Here is a 15,740-nt window from a genome sequence, read left to right as displayed (position 1 = left end):
TTGCATAGGGGTGGACATAGGGGTATTCTATGCCAGTGATTCCCAAACAGGGTGCCTCCAGCTGTTTCAAAACTCCCAGCATGCCTAGTCAGTCAATGGCTGTCCGACAATACTGGGAGTTGTTGTTTTGCAACAGCTGGAGGCTCCGTTTTGGAAACCGTGGCGTACCAGACGTTTTTCATTTTTATTGGGGAGGGGAGGGGGGCTGTGTAGGGGTATGTGTATATGTAGTGTTTTTTACTTTTTATTTTATTTTTTGTGTTCGTGTAGTGTAGTGTTTTTAGGGTACAGTCGCACGGGCGGGGGTTCACAGTAGTTTCTCGCTGGCAGTTTGAGTTGTTGCAGAAAATTTGCTGCAGCTCAAACTTGAAGCCCGATACTTACTGTAATCCTCCGCCCATGTGAGTGTACCCTGTACATTCACATTGGGGGGGGACATCCAGCTGTTGCAAAACTACAACTCCCAGCATGCGCTGACAGACTGTACATGCTGAGAGTTTTAGTTTTGCAACAGCTGTAGGCACACTGGTTATGTATCACGGAGTTTGTGACCTTACTCAGTGTTTCAAAACCAGTGTGCCTCCAGCTGTTGCAAAACTACAACTCTCAGCAGTCACCGACAGCCAACGGGCATGCTGGGAGTTGTAGTTATGCAACCAGCAGATGCACCACTACAACTCCCAGCATGCACTTTAGCTGTTTGTGCAAGCTGGGAGTTGTAGCTATACAACAGCTGAAGGTACACTTTTCCATAGAAAAAATGTGCCTCCAGCTGTTGCAAAACCATAAGTCCCAGCATGCCCATAAGGGAATGCTGGGAGTTGTGGTGGTCTGCCTCCTGCTGTTGCATAACTACAGCTCCCAGCATGCCCTTTTTGCATGCTGGGAGCTGTTGCTAAGCAACAGCAGGAGGCTGTAACTCACCTCCTGCTGCTGCTCCATCGCAGGCTGTCCCTCGCCGCCGCCGCTGCTCCTGGGGCCCCGATTCCAACATTGACGCCGGGGATCGGGGTCCCCAGCACCCGGGGTCGTCTTCCCGCACCCGCTCACGTCCTCCGGAAGAGGGGCGGAGCGGGTGCGGGAGTGACACCCGCAGCAGGCGCCCTGATTGGTCGGCCGGTAATCCGGCCGATGAATCAGGGCGATCGTGAGGTGGCACCAGTGCCACCTCACCCCTGCAGGCTCTGGCTGTTCGGGGCCGTCAGAGACGGCCCCGAACAGCCAGTAATTCCGGGTCATCGGGTCACTGGAGACCCGATTGACCCAGAATCGCCGCAGATCGCTGGACTGAATTGTCCAGCGATCTGCGGCGATCGCCGACATGGGGGCGCATAATGACCCCCCTGGGCGATATGCCGGGATGCCTGCTGAACGATTTCAGCAGGCATCCGGCTCCGGTCCCCAACCGGCTAGCGGTGGGGACCGGAATTCCCACGGGCGTATGGATACGCCCTGCGTCCTTAAGGACTCGGGATGCAGGGCGTATCCATACGCCCTGCGTCCTTAAGAGGTTAAAATTGTCATCTTCTGACCCCTATAACCTTTTTATTTTTCCGTGTTCAGGGCGCTATGAGGGTTCATTTTTTGCGCCGTGATCTGAAGTTTTTGTTGGTACCATTTTTGCATTGATCTGACTTTTTGATCGCTTTTTATTCATCTTTTCATGATATAAAAAGTGACCAAAAATACGCTATTTTGGACTTTGGAATTTTTTTGCGCGTACGCCATTGACCAAGTGGTTTAATTAGAAGTATATTTTTTTAAATCGGACATTTCCGCATGCGGCAATACCACATATGTTTATTTTTGTTTTTATTTACACAGTTTTTTTTTTATTATTGGAAATGCCGGGTGATTCAAACTTTTATTAGGGGGAAGGGATAATTCAAAGGGTTAATGATTTTTTTACACTTTTCTTTTGCAATATTATAGCCCCCATAGGGGGCTATAACATTGCATTTACTGATCTTTAACTGTGTTCAATGCATCTCCATAGGGATGCATTGATCAGGGTTTTCGGCGATTGAATGCTCAAGCCTGGATCTCAGGCTTGAAGCATTCAATCGGCGATCGGACTGCAGGAAGGAAGGTAAGAGACCTTCCTCCTGTAGTACAGCTGTTCGGGATGCCGCGACTATACCGTGGCGATCCCGAACAGCTCCCTGAGCTAGCCGGGCACGTTTACTTTCACTTTTAGCCGCATGGCTCCGCTTTGAGCGCGCGGCTAAAGGGTTAATAGCGCGCGGCATCGCGATCAGTGCCGAGCGCTATTAGAGGCGGGTCCTGGCTTTACTATGATGCCGGGTCCGCCGTGATATGATGCGGGGTCACCATGGGACCCCGCGTTATATCATGGGAGCGAGACCAAGGACGTACTCATACGTCCTTGGTTCTTAAGGGGTTAAAAAATCATCAATTCTTCTAGGTACACTTGAACATAGTTTAGGAAGGAACTTGGCAGGGAGGTTGCTCATAAGATCTTTGAGAACTAACCACAGATCTTTTGTGGATGTAGTTTTGCTCAAATCCTCCTTTCTCTTCATGTAATTTCAGACAGACTCGATAAGGTTGAGATCAGGGCTCTGTGGAGGTGGGGGGTATATCATTACTTCCAAAATTCCTTGTTTTTCTTTACACTGAAGATAGGCTACGTTAGACTTGATTAAGAGAGCACTAGCTCTGGAAACACGTTGTCATTTTTACAATTTTATTTAATAAACACGTTTTTTATTTAATTGGCATACGCACTCACTCCGGGTCATCAATACGTCTGAAACCAACCTACTAATGTTTGGCCTATTAACACATGAGGAGGTATAGAAACCTAATAATTAGTTAACCCAAAGGGTTAAGGAAAACCTCCAAAGTACATGTGTTAAAAAATAAAACTTAACTTTTTTTATAATATACTAAAGAAAGGTGAGAAACGCATTTAAAAGCACAATTCCAATTGTCTCAATGTTTGTCTTGGAGAGTATCACTACTGGGTACCTACGAGAATCTTCCTACCAGAATCGGGGTACGTTCACCCCAATATATGATTTATCCCTTGGAGTGGATATATCTCTGAGTTATTTTCATGGGGAACAATGCCACCTACATAGTAATCAGGTCCAGATTGTCATGGACTCTTGATTATAAAAAAAAACAATTCTAGCTGATTGAACAATCCACTACAGTACTACTTATGTATGTGGTTACTCAATTATTTACATATGTATTCTGTTTATCTGTAGGATCGTTCCATACAAGATCAATAGATCCAGTCACCCTGCTGTGTACCCCAGGTGCGGGTTAGTCATCTGGCAAACTAGCCATAATCGGTACAATGTCTCAACTGTGATTACTAATTATTATATCAATACAATGGAATTGCTATTTAAAATGTAAACTGTCACACCCCGACATGTTTCGCCACCAACGTGGCTTTATCAAGTAGAATGACTGTAAAAGACCCCTGTTTCTCCTCTTCTCCGCTCCTGCATGTTCTGTGATTGGAAACTCCTGCATCGCTGATCCCTCCTCTCGACAGGTACAGGCCAGAGACAGCCATGTATTATATTCAAAGTGCAAAAAGGTGTTGGGCTCTAAGTTCAACACCATCAGGTGAGCAAGTTTCTGTTGAGACCTTCTCTTTCTACTATTGGTTACCCCTGGTAATGGTACTAGGCAGCGCCTTCCATTTTTGTTCGTTTTTTTTGTCTTTACATTCCATTAAAAGGTGTTTGGCCATCTTTAGCAGACCTAAATAACTTAAAGGGGTACTCCGCCCCTAGACATCTTATCCCCTATCCAAAGGATAGGGGATAAGATGTTAGATCGCCGCGGTCCCGCTGCTGGGGACCCCGGGGATCGCTGCTGCAGCACCTAGCTATCATTACTGCGCAGAGCGAGATCGCAATACAGCCCGCCCCCCATCAGTACAAGGGAGGGGGCGTGGCGGTCGTCACGCCCACTGCCATAGACTTGCATTAAGGGGACGGGCCGTGATGTCATGAGGGGCGGAGCCATGACCTCACGCTGCTCCGGCCCATGTATCACCCGTGATTACACACAGAGCGAACTCGCTCTGTGCAGTAATGATAGCGGGGTGCCGCAGCGGCGATCACCAGGGTCCCCAGCAGCGGGCCTGCGGCGATCTAACATCTTATCCCCTATCCTTTGGATAGGGGATAAGATGCCAGGGGTGGAGTACCCCTTTAAGTATTAAGTATCAGGTATCAGTAAGGCTGGGTTCACATATATCAGGCGTCTGGCAAAGTTTCCCTCTGTCATGCACTGGAGGGAAACTGAAGCTAGAACTGATCTCATTCATTTGAATGGGACAGTTCACAATTGTCCAGTGTCTAAATTCTGACACCAGATGGTTGGATACACCGGAGGGCACCGGACAGGGGAACACAGCTTGCTTGCTTTCTCCAGTCCGCTATGCAAAACAATGGATGCCAAATGCAATACAACTGATGACAACTTATCATCAGTTGCGTCTAGATTTAGGCTGAGTTCACTTATGCCGGATACCAGACATATGTGAACCCAGCCTTACAGAGGAAATCAGCAATAAAAAAAACAAGATTGCACTTGGAACACAATATGTAAAATGAAAAAAAAAAAGAAATCAGTAAAGTGAAAAAATATAAAACTAAAATATAAAAAGCACATAAAATCTACATATTTAGGCTATTAAAAATATATTTATTTCCTTCCACAAACATTGTAAAAATAAATGACCAATATAGAAAAAAAAAAAAGAGTCTTATCTTTTACAGAAAAGATACACAAAAATGATTTGACTAACTGAACAAAAAGGAAACACTCCTCGCTCCCCATGTTCAATGGGGGACATTTATCATTGTTTGCTTTGGTAAGCAAGTTCTGAAGCCATTTTTTTGTTTTAGTTTTGCTTATGTTCTACATATTTATCTTACTAAACACATGGGGTTGATAAATATGGAGCACATAAGCAAAACAAAAAGTTGCAGCTGAGACTTTTGTGAGACTTTTTTGCAACTTTTTAAATTTGCTCACGTACGGGAGTTTTGTACTCCAGGACAGACCTGGAGCAGACTTGCAACTTTTTGTAAGGGGTTGGTGACTTTTATGCCTACGTGCGACTTTTGCACATCATAAATACCTGACCAGTGCAAAGTGAAAACTGAAAATTGCTTTTTGCTTACTCACAAAAGTCACACAAAAAAGTGCTTAGGCGCATGTGCGACTTTTGTACGCAAAAAAAAAAAGGATCTTAATACCTTGATAAATGTCCCCCAATTTGGTCATGAAGGGGAAAAACTGGATGGTCTGGAACTGATTGAAAAAGAGTTTCAAAATTCAGCAAAAGATGAACGCATGCAACATACATATATAGCATCCAACATGTTCTATATTATCTTGATTGTATCAGTGTTTACACAGTTATATAGATACCAACTATGTATATTTTTACTTTAATTCAAAAAAATATATAGAAATGGTTATTCTAGATCTTTTTTAAGATTTCTTTTTAATTTCATTACATGCATTTATAGTTTCATTAAAGGGCTTTACTCTTAACTTTAGCATACCAGCATATTTCTGATAATATACACAGGTAGCTGTTATAGGCCAATAGACATTGTTATAGGACAGCCTTGAGGCTTTTTATAAAGCCTGGGGCTTTCTTTTTTAAAACAGGAACTTTCACAAAAGCAGAGTTCAGAGGAGGAAAACAAAGGGAGTCTGATCCGGCTGTTACTGTGGGAGCGTGGCTGTCAAACCAGTTGTGCTCTTACTGGTGATCTCGCAGGCAAAACTGTTAGATCCAAATTATTTTGTATATTAAGATGCATTACTATTGTATATTTAAAAAAAATATATACTTTTTTATCTTCCATGTAACCTTGAAACCTAAAAATATTAATGTAATAAGAGATATAAAGTACAATCTAAAGTCAGTATAATTTGACATACCGGTAAATGAATGGTGATGAAAATAAAATGCGAATTTAAAAGTGACACAGCCTATAGTAGGCAGAACACTGGGACTCATGCTATTGATGTGCCATGAAACACTTCTATGCAACTTATTCAACAATGGCAAAGATGGATGGATATAATAAGATCAGAGGACAGATCATTTTAATGCTTATTATGCAGGACAGAAAATTGTATTCTTGCCTCTGGGCCCAGATCAAGTGCAGTATTATTAGTTGCTTTAGGGGATTATCGATCAGAAAAGTTTTTGTTTTGTTTTTTCTCTCTGACAGAATGAATGGGAACAATATACTAAGCAACATAGAAAATATCTTCTAGCTAAGACTTCTACATTATAATCTGTCTCTGTCTAATAGCTCGTTATCACTATTCACTGGTAGGATTGGAAGGTCCCTGGTGTAGGGCTGTTAAAACCAAATAATGTGACAGATAAATTATGTGGTATTATAAAATTTCCTTTTAAAAAGGTATTAAATATAGAAAATCATGTACTTAGAAACATACAGGCCAAAAATACCAATGTACGAATAAAACACTAAAAAATATTAAGAAAAATGTTTACATCACCAGGAGTATTTTTATACTATTCTTCTCATCCTTTACATAGTGCTCTCAGCAGTTTAAAGTGTACCTCTCACTTAAAAAAAAAAACTCTTTACATATCCTAGAGACATGTCAAAAGTTTTGATCGGTCAGGGTCTGTGTGTTCAGATCCCCACCGATTATTAGAATGGGCAAGTAGAGAAGCGTGCTCTGATCGAGACAATTCCATAGACTTACATTGTAAGTTTGTCTAGTTGTAAAAGTGATATCATTTCTTTTCTTTTTTTTCTTTTTAGCAGTTTTTTCTTTCAGCGCTTTTTTATTTTTATTTAACTTCACATTTTTTTTTTGTGACCATACCCCACGGTCAATGAGAGACAAAAAATGCACGTTTTGGCACAGTTTTTGCCAAATGTGTGATGGCACACCTTCTAAAAGTGACGCACACAAAACCAAAGACACATACGGTTCCATTGTACCAGACTAAGCTCACCATGGCATTAGTTTGGTAGAACTAAAGGGGGTGTGGGTCATGCCATCTGAAACCATCCTTACTATGAGAGACAATAAGGGGTTATAAAATGTGAAGACTATGGGTGAATTTATATTTGTTTTTACCCTTTTTTTTGGTGGTAAATGTTTTTTTCGGCTGTCCAGGCAGGCTGGGAGTTGTACTTTTGCAACATCCGGAGGCACCCTGGTTAGGAAACACTGCCCTAAGGTAACTTATAAATAGTACTTGTAATGAGCTACTTGACATGTTTACTTGTAACTTCTATTCTAATATAATGCATATCAACACATTCAACTACATAGCTGAACTTCACTTCCAGTTCTCTTCCTCCCTGTACCCTATAGATAAAGCATTGCTTTGAGTTGGGCATTGCAACATAAATAGCTTTATTTTGACTTTTTGATGAATTGTGCAAACAAAATAATGTCCAGTTTTATAATCTATTTGGCCCTATTATAACAGATACACTGAGTTGAGCATACAAAGACAGATTAGTCAATTGAATAACCTACTTAACAAAGTGCAAACACATGCATCAGTGTCACTGGCGCAGTATGGTAATTACGTCTAGCCCCATCGGTGGCAGTGAAGCTGCACTAAACACCTGTGAGGTGGACATCTAGGTCAAGCCACAGGAATGTTTCTGCTGTGGTACATCTTGTCAAGCCCATCAGCAGACCACAGCAATAACTATGCCATAAAAATGTATATATATAATACTGTATTTCAGTGTGAGAACTAATGAGGATCTCTAGGTCTCAATGCAGCAAATACATTTCTCCTTTAACTTTCTGGTTTGCATTTCATTTCAGTGCCAGATCACTGATGGCTGACATTGGCCCAGATTTACTAGGGCTAAGTTTGGCTTCCAATGCACTAGAATTGTGGCACACAACAAATAAGGAACATTTACCAGGCAAAGAGCAATACAAAGAACCCAAACTGTGTCTCATTCAGCAAACGGGCATGGCTTATTGGAAAATGTGCATCGTATTGGCGGATATGGGCATGGGTTTATTGGAAAATGTGCATCATATGGGTGGAAAGGGGCATGGTTTATTGGAAAACATGCATCATATGGGCAGAAAGGGGCATGGCTTACTTTGTCATTCATTGTGCAACAAAGCTGTCAAAAATATGGCACACATTTTTGGCCTAAAGCAAGCCAAAAAGAATTGGTCTGAACTAAATATAAACTAAACGTAGATTAGATCTTAGTCTCTAAGTGCACCATACTGAGACATCCACTGGTATGTACCTGCAAAATTGCGTGCAGAGTGTGTTTTCACTTTGCACATTGACTTACGCCAAAATAATCAACTATTTTTATGTTGTCTACGCTGTTTTCATCAATTTTCTTGTGTGCTTCCAGGGGGCGTGATTGGTTGGGCCTCTGAGTGCACATGTACTCCAATGGCCAGCTGGTGTGGGAATGTGTATAAGCTTTACATCCTGTTTTGCACTAGCCAAGGACTTCTTGTTATTTCTACAAATGTATGAAGTGACCTGCGGAGCGTAATACATTTTGCACAGAATATAGAAAAACCACACGTTGGCAGAAGGTTTCGTATTGTGCAAATGATAAGTGTGCACTGTCCTAGATTTAGACAGTATTAGTAAATTGCTCCCATTTTGTCTACAAGGAAAGTGCTGATTGGTTACACATACTCATTTAAATAGGCTGCTCTATGGACAACTAGCCTTAAAAAAATATCTATTTACCTACTAGACTTACCTCACTATGTTTTTTGTAGCGTACTTTATCCTATGTCATTTAATTGGTGCAAATTTTAAGCAAAATTGTAAACCATACTAATGGTAACCCTTTCCACTGCACTATACAAGTTTTATTATGCACATTTTACACAATTACAACTAGGAACCCCTATTAAGAGTTCCAAAAAAATCCTCCAGTATCATATGTCTATAATAGAATAAAATGTAACTTTTATTATGATATTTAAAATGTAAGAAAAATTATTGTGATCAGGGGAGTAGAAAAACAAAAGATTAAAACTACAGTCTCAATTGGTCTCTTATTTTTGTTCCTGGTCTAGTTCAGTAGAAGAGCAAGTTGTTTTTGTCCACAATACACTTAAAAAGTACCTGTCACCAAACAAACTGTTCTGAACTACCTCAGGTTATGTTCCCTAACTAATCCTAACACCCTTCCTGCCCTTAAAAACAATTTCTGAGCTTTAAAAAGCGGTGTATCTTACCTTTCTTCTTGCTCACATAGTGCACAATAAGCAGCCATGACATCACTGAAGGACCACTTCCGCTCTCACATGGTTGCAGCACCAGTGAATCGAAGGCCTGAGGCTCTGTGCATGTTTCAGTCTGTGTTGCTATCAGTGAGGCTCTTCAGCTGTCAGTCTGAGTGGCTTTCTGTGAGAATCTGTGGAGCTTTCACTTTCTGTGCAGCTGTCAATCAAGCTCAGTGCAGAGAAACACTTCCTGAGTTTGGACTTCTGCCAGGCTGGGAGGAGACCAAACTCACAGTATTAATTGTGGCAGGGAACAGAACACAGCCACCAAGTGGCCGTTTTTTATATAAAATTTTAAACATTTATGTTGATCATTTTAAAACCAAGTGAATGGGAAAGTGCTAATTACACAAGGAACACTATATTAAAGGTTTTATTTGGTGACAGGTACTTTTTAATGTACACCACTATTCATATCATCCACTAATGAAGGAATTATGACCAATATAAGCCACTTAATGTTTATTACTGATACTATCCTCAACACAACTTTTTAATCCCAGGAGCTTTTTGCATAAACCGGGGACATGGTTTATTCAACTGTTTGTATCCTCCTCACAAGGAGATAAATGTGGATATTATGTACAGTGTTTGGTTATATGCACATGGTTAAATGTTAATGAACACTAATAATAGAACCACAGTTCTGTGGTGCACCACAGGTTGTTGCTCTACCATGGCCAAAGCCACACACTTGCTCCCCTATCCACTGTCTAGTGATCCTTATAGAGACCTGGAGACTGGAATCCCTTCATGTTTCACCACTATAGCATGGCTTTATCAAGGAGGCAACTGACACATTTTACACAGACATGCTTGAAAATGCACAATGGAAGAAACAGGTAAAGAATTTTCCTCAACATGTTGCATTTCTCTGCTAAGTTTATTGTATGTACTTACAGTATAATGGTAGACGCCTCTGTCCCATAATGTAGCACTGCTTACAAACTTAAAATACAGAGGGGGTGGGTTCTGCAAATAAAGCAATTGTATAATTTTAGATTTGCAAAAATATAATTAAAAAAACATTGATGAATGTGCCGTACAGAGCCATAAATAGTTGCTCATATTTAATATCAAGAACATTGCGGCCTTCATTATACGTATCTGAAAACATTGGGTCTCATTTATCAAAACTAAGAGAAAGACTGTATTTCTTACCCATAGAAGCTAATCACAAAACAGAATTTGTTTCTACTAAGAAATATAACTTCTGTAACATATGACTTTTGTCCAGATGTCTCATCTTACCCTCAAGTAGCAGAAGACCCTCTACAGCTTGTGTTTTGGTATACTCTTCTTTATATATATATATATATATATATATATATATATATACACTGATTTATGCATTTTTTTGTCTCTTTAAATGTTTTCTAATAAACCTTAAAACTTTAAAATGTTTGGTCCTTGTAGGCTCTAAAGCCAGTACACCGAACATGATGCTTGTGGGCCAAATGTAAAGGTGCTCTTGCTCTAACAAGGCGCTCTAAGGCTATGTTTACACTGCAGGATTTCTGCATGGAATTCTGCATGAATTCATAGCCAATTTCCTTCAATTGAATTCAGAAATTCTGCAGTGCGAATGGGACAGCAGAATCCCATTGAAGTGTATTGTCTATAAATTCATGCAGAATTCCATGCAGAAATTCTGGCATGTGAACATAGCCTAAGAAACACTCTGCACTGAGCACCACAGAGAGTCTCAGCTTCGCAGACATGATTGTGTAGCTCCGCCCACCTACGTAGCATGACCGCGGTCCTTCATAAGGATGTCTCATGCAGGATAGGGGGCACAGGTCAAGCAGGCTATATATGATCTGATGTCACGTGCATGTCTCTGACCTGCACAGCGCTCCCAAGAGGCTAAGGCAGGCTGAGTCAGTACACAGTGACAGTGTAAATCCAGACCTCTATGATGCTATTTTGAAGATTTATTGAAATGTGTGGGATGCTCTGGACTCCAAACAGAGGTTCCTCTCTCTTCTGCAATATCAAATGTAGAGGTTGTTTGGGGTCACATGTAGGATCATGCATTTATAGCATCTTCTCTATGGGGGTAGTTATCAATTTTGCCTGTTGACAGTTTCTTTTTACCCTTTTTTTTAACCTTGGCTTTAGTGGACATGCACCAAATTTATCATTTGGTGCAAGTTGTTAGTAATTTTGGCGCCAATGTTGAATTCAGCTGTTCACAGCGCCTTTACACAGAACTTACCGCCACAGAGGACAGCGTATTTTACCCTGTAGAGCAGCCATTTCGGAGTCCCTCCTGCAGTATATCAGCAAGCGACGTGTTATTTTCTTTTGTGGGGTTTATAGCCACCATGTGAAATGGATTTTATTTTCAACTTGAGTATTATTATTTTTTTGGGTTACTTTAGTGCAGTGGTCTTCAACCTGCGGACCTCCAGATGTTGCAAAACTACAATTCCCAGCATGCCCGGACAGCCGTTGGCTGTCTGGGCATGCTGGGAGTTGTAGTTTTGCAACATCTGGAGGTCCGCAGGTTGGAGACCACTGCTTATCTTTCCTGAACCTGTGTGGCCATGTCCAATGCTGGCTCAACGGAGGGTGAAGGTTCCTCAGAGACAACTATGTCGCAAGATAGTATTGAGCAGCCCTGGAGGCGTCGCTGCTTTCACAAAAAATTTTTTTTATGTATTTTGACACTGTCAGGCCCAAGGCCTGATTATTAAAATCCTATATGTGTATTATAGTTATAACTGTGTGATGTATTATCCAAGCCATGGGTGAGAGGTCATTCAGACTGTGGGTTTGTGTATTGCATTTTATTGGGGGTCTGGCTGTTTGTTTACATCTCCTTTGAAGTCAAAGGCTTTGTTGAAGTTATGCACTCTGGTCCCATTTTATAATCAAACAGATCAGGGGCCAGGAAGAGAGAAGACCCCCTGGTGGGATCAGAGGGGAGGGGGGAATGGAGTCTCCCTCCCAAGAAAGCAGATATGATATTTAAAACAATGCTAGACTCAGGTTGTTCAAGGCTGTGCCCAAAGCTGACAAGACCATCCTAAGAACAGCTGGACTCTCACTCTCATGGACTGATACCATCATGCTGTAAGAACTTCATCTTTTGTTTCCGAACTTGTCTTGCAAAACGCTTTTATATATTTTTGTAACTGTATGTCATTTGTTTTCTGCATTTTTATATAGTCAGCACTGTGATAACTGTTATCAGATTAAATGTTTAATTAATCAGCTCTGGTCTTTGATCTCTAAATATATGAGCTCACCTTTCTGAAGGCAGCTCTGGTGGAAACACGTTTATCTAAGGGTTAATTTGGTGACTTGCTGGAACTAGTAATGGATACCCAGAGGTCTGGCAGCTTTAACCCTTGCACCATCACACTCTCTCTAGCGTTGTAGCTGGACCGATAGGGTGTGATCGTGACAGATACCTATACATTTTCTGACATTGCTAAGTGTGTTTTCCATGTGCAAAATTTCTTGGCGGTGATTTGCGCCAAAAAAAACCACAAAATTGCGCCAAAGATCGATTGGCGCAAATGATTAATTACTGACTAAAGTTAAAATCACACACAGGACTGTGTGATTTTGAGAAAGTTGTAAAAATGACAGTGGAGAAGATGCAAAGTATTGTGCCAATGTTAAGTGGAAAAAAAACATAAATCCTTTGATAAATATACCCCTATGTCCACAGCTTCAGCCAAGACCACAATAGAATAAAAAGTCCAAAAATTCTACACTACTCTCACCCTATACTCTTGACATCATAAAACTCAGATCTTCAGAATCTACATGTATCTCATATGACTGCTAAGATGGGATAAACTCATCACTATCATTCCGCTGTTTGCTTTTCTTCTGCTGGTATTATCATTCACAACATATATATAACACCTGATATCATGTGCAACACTGGTCACTAAATATACAACTGAACAGAAATATATTCTGCGTTAACCCAACAGAGGATTGTCAGCATGTCTACATTTCATTTATAAGAAGATGGTTCAGCAACAAAGGACGGCATTGTTTATTCCATAGCACAGCTCACTAGCGTCATGTTTCTGAAAAGCATGTAAGTAAACTTCGGCCAACTTTGTCCTAGGCCCGCCTCTAAAACAGTCAAAATATATGAAGAAAGCGGAGCTGTAAAGACTGACCAGAATACAGGTGGGATCACTTCATCTCTGAAAAGCTATTGTAAACATCAAGAGAAAACATACTTCAAAGTAAGAAGGAGCTCAGATATTCATTGCAAGCAAGTCATTAACTTGATTTTCCAATGAATCGGGCATTAGGCTTTCATTAACAACTGTTCACATTTAGCAGAATAATGCAGGTTTATCAATGGGAGCAAATTAAACAAGAGAATTTTGGAAGCTTCTAAATGCAATTAACTTGTTTGGCAGTAATTGCATATTGAAAGCTTAATCGAGTACCCCTGGAAATTCACAAGGGGCTACATGTGGTCTGAAGGTACACAGTTCTACCAAAATGCAGACGCACTGACCTCTTTTCATAAGAAAGAAGAGGCAGCGCTAAGTGTGGTGTTAATGACAAATACCGCTAAGCCCGACTAGGGACAAAACGAGGCAGCTTGCATGCTAAAAAAACAAGAGTGGCTTTAATGAATTGGAGCACAATGCTTTTTAGTCATGGATGTCTTGGTTAACATGCAAGTGCAGACAGGTGATGCAATACAGGGTTAATGCTTTTTGTTTCTTATACGCAAACACACGCTTTTGAGTGTATTCCGATAAATGAATGGAGCCACCTACTGAATCAGGTGTACGAAGAAAAGCTGCTCCTGCTCCTTATATCTTCCAGCTACTTCTGTTCCCTCTAATGAGTTTGAAACTGGATACCCCAAGCTGAAAAGGTCAGGATCAGAGCGTATCTGCCTGCCTGCAAGATTAGAAAGAAATTACATGAGGACATGTACGGTAGCCGGGGTCTTATTTTTAATGTAAACAGGGGAATAGGATGCTGCCTCTAATTGAATTGGCTGCACAGAATGCATCTCAATGATGTGTGCTCTGCAACTGCCTGAGATGTTATCAGCAAGCCATGAACTGCTTGGCTCTGAAGAGGTAGGAGACACAGAACATTGCAGATCAAGAGGTCTTAGGTAATACAATATGAATGTATTTCTGTATCCCAAGCCTCCAATCTAACCTGAAAATTATTTACTACCCAAGGCTGAAATTGTTTTGGTTTCTCTAAGGACAGAATATAATGCGGTATTAAGAGACTATAATATTTTGTGTTGTAAGGTCTACAATACAATTACAAAAATGTTTTTTCTTATATCTGTACCTACACCCATTGCCTACAAAACCCCCAAAGGTGGACATAAGATTACATGCACAGTATCTTTAAAGGGAACCTGTAATCAATGAACCATGAGTCATTGGGGTGGTCCCTGGTGGCTTTTCCCTACTCCACCAACTTTAATTGCTAAATTAGTCCACATTCCGGTATATGGATGAATCTATCAATCAAGACCAGCAAGGAAAATGCAAAGCTCCAGTGGCGCAATCGGTCAGCCCGCGGTACTTATGAAGACCAGCAGGGAAAGAAGAAGCCTTTAGGGATCACCCAATGACTATTGGTTCAAGCAGCATGAATGTGATGACAGGTTCCCTTTAACTACTTAAAGGGGCACTCCACCCCTAGACATCTTATCAAGGATACGATGTCTGATCGCAGAGGTCCTGCCGCTGGGGACCCCCACAATCTCTCCTGCAGCCCCTAGTCATCTGCAGCACAGAGCCAAAGTTTACTCCGTGCCTGATGACTCATGATACAGGGGCCAGCGATTCGTGATGTCACGGCCCTGCCCTGTCGTGACATCATGCCCCACACCTTAATGCAAGTCTCTGGGAGGGGGAGGCATTATGAACCATTGGCCCCTGTATCCAAGTCATCAGGCACGGAGCAAACTTTGGCTCTGTGCTGCAGATAACTAGGGGCTGTAGGAGAGATTGTGGGGGTCCCCAGCGGCAGGACCTCTGCGATCAGACATAGTATCCTTGGATAGGGGATAAGATGTCTAGGGGAGGCGTACCCCTTTAATGACCACCAATATAGCTTTTTACAATACTCGACAGTCATTAAATATATAACAAGCTCAGGAGCTTAGCTAGCTCTACATGCAGTGGGTGTCGGCTTTATCATACAGCCGACACCTGCCTGCAACTGCCGGCACTGGACTAGTCAAATTCCTGCACGTTACCCATCTCCATACAGTGCTCAGCAATGATCGTGCCATGCAGAGTGTAAACTGACAGGTAGGACAGCAGTCAGGGGGCCAATAGGCACAAAGGCGTCCCCACAACACAATCACAAGGTGCTGATCAGTTACCAGAACAGTCTTTTGAAAGCCTCCATGCCTGTCATTGCATATCTGCTTGTATCATCTGCCTCTGGCTGATTGTACTAATAAATATTTATTT

The 15,740-nt window shown here is 41.5% G+C and overlaps 1 protein-coding gene across 7 annotated transcripts in view; it reads right to left on the bottom strand.

The window, feature by feature from the left end:
* The window catches only part of LOC130369371 (uncharacterized), a 367,785-nt gene that overhangs the window by 299,402 nt on the left and 52,643 nt on the right, over positions 1-15,740 (bottom strand). For 4 of the 7 annotated variants that reach the window (XM_056574542.1, XM_056574543.1, XM_056574548.1 and 1 more), the window contains 2 exons: positions 14,064-14,190; positions 10,198-10,269 (listed from right to left, as the gene is read on the bottom strand). The gene's annotated coding sequence lies outside the window, so the exon portion shown is untranslated. The remainder of the gene's footprint in view (positions 1-10,197; positions 10,270-14,063; positions 14,191-15,740) is intronic. The other 3 variants (XM_056574545.1, XM_056574544.1, XM_056574549.1) reach the window with 1 other exon arrangement.

The sequence above is a fragment of the Hyla sarda genome, chromosome 4 (genome assembly GCF_029499605.1).
Source record: "Hyla sarda isolate aHylSar1 chromosome 4, aHylSar1.hap1, whole genome shotgun sequence".
NCBI classification, from domain to species: domain Eukaryota; kingdom Metazoa; phylum Chordata; class Amphibia; order Anura; family Hylidae; genus Hyla; species Hyla sarda.
This window is presented reverse-complemented; position numbering and strand designations above follow the sequence as displayed.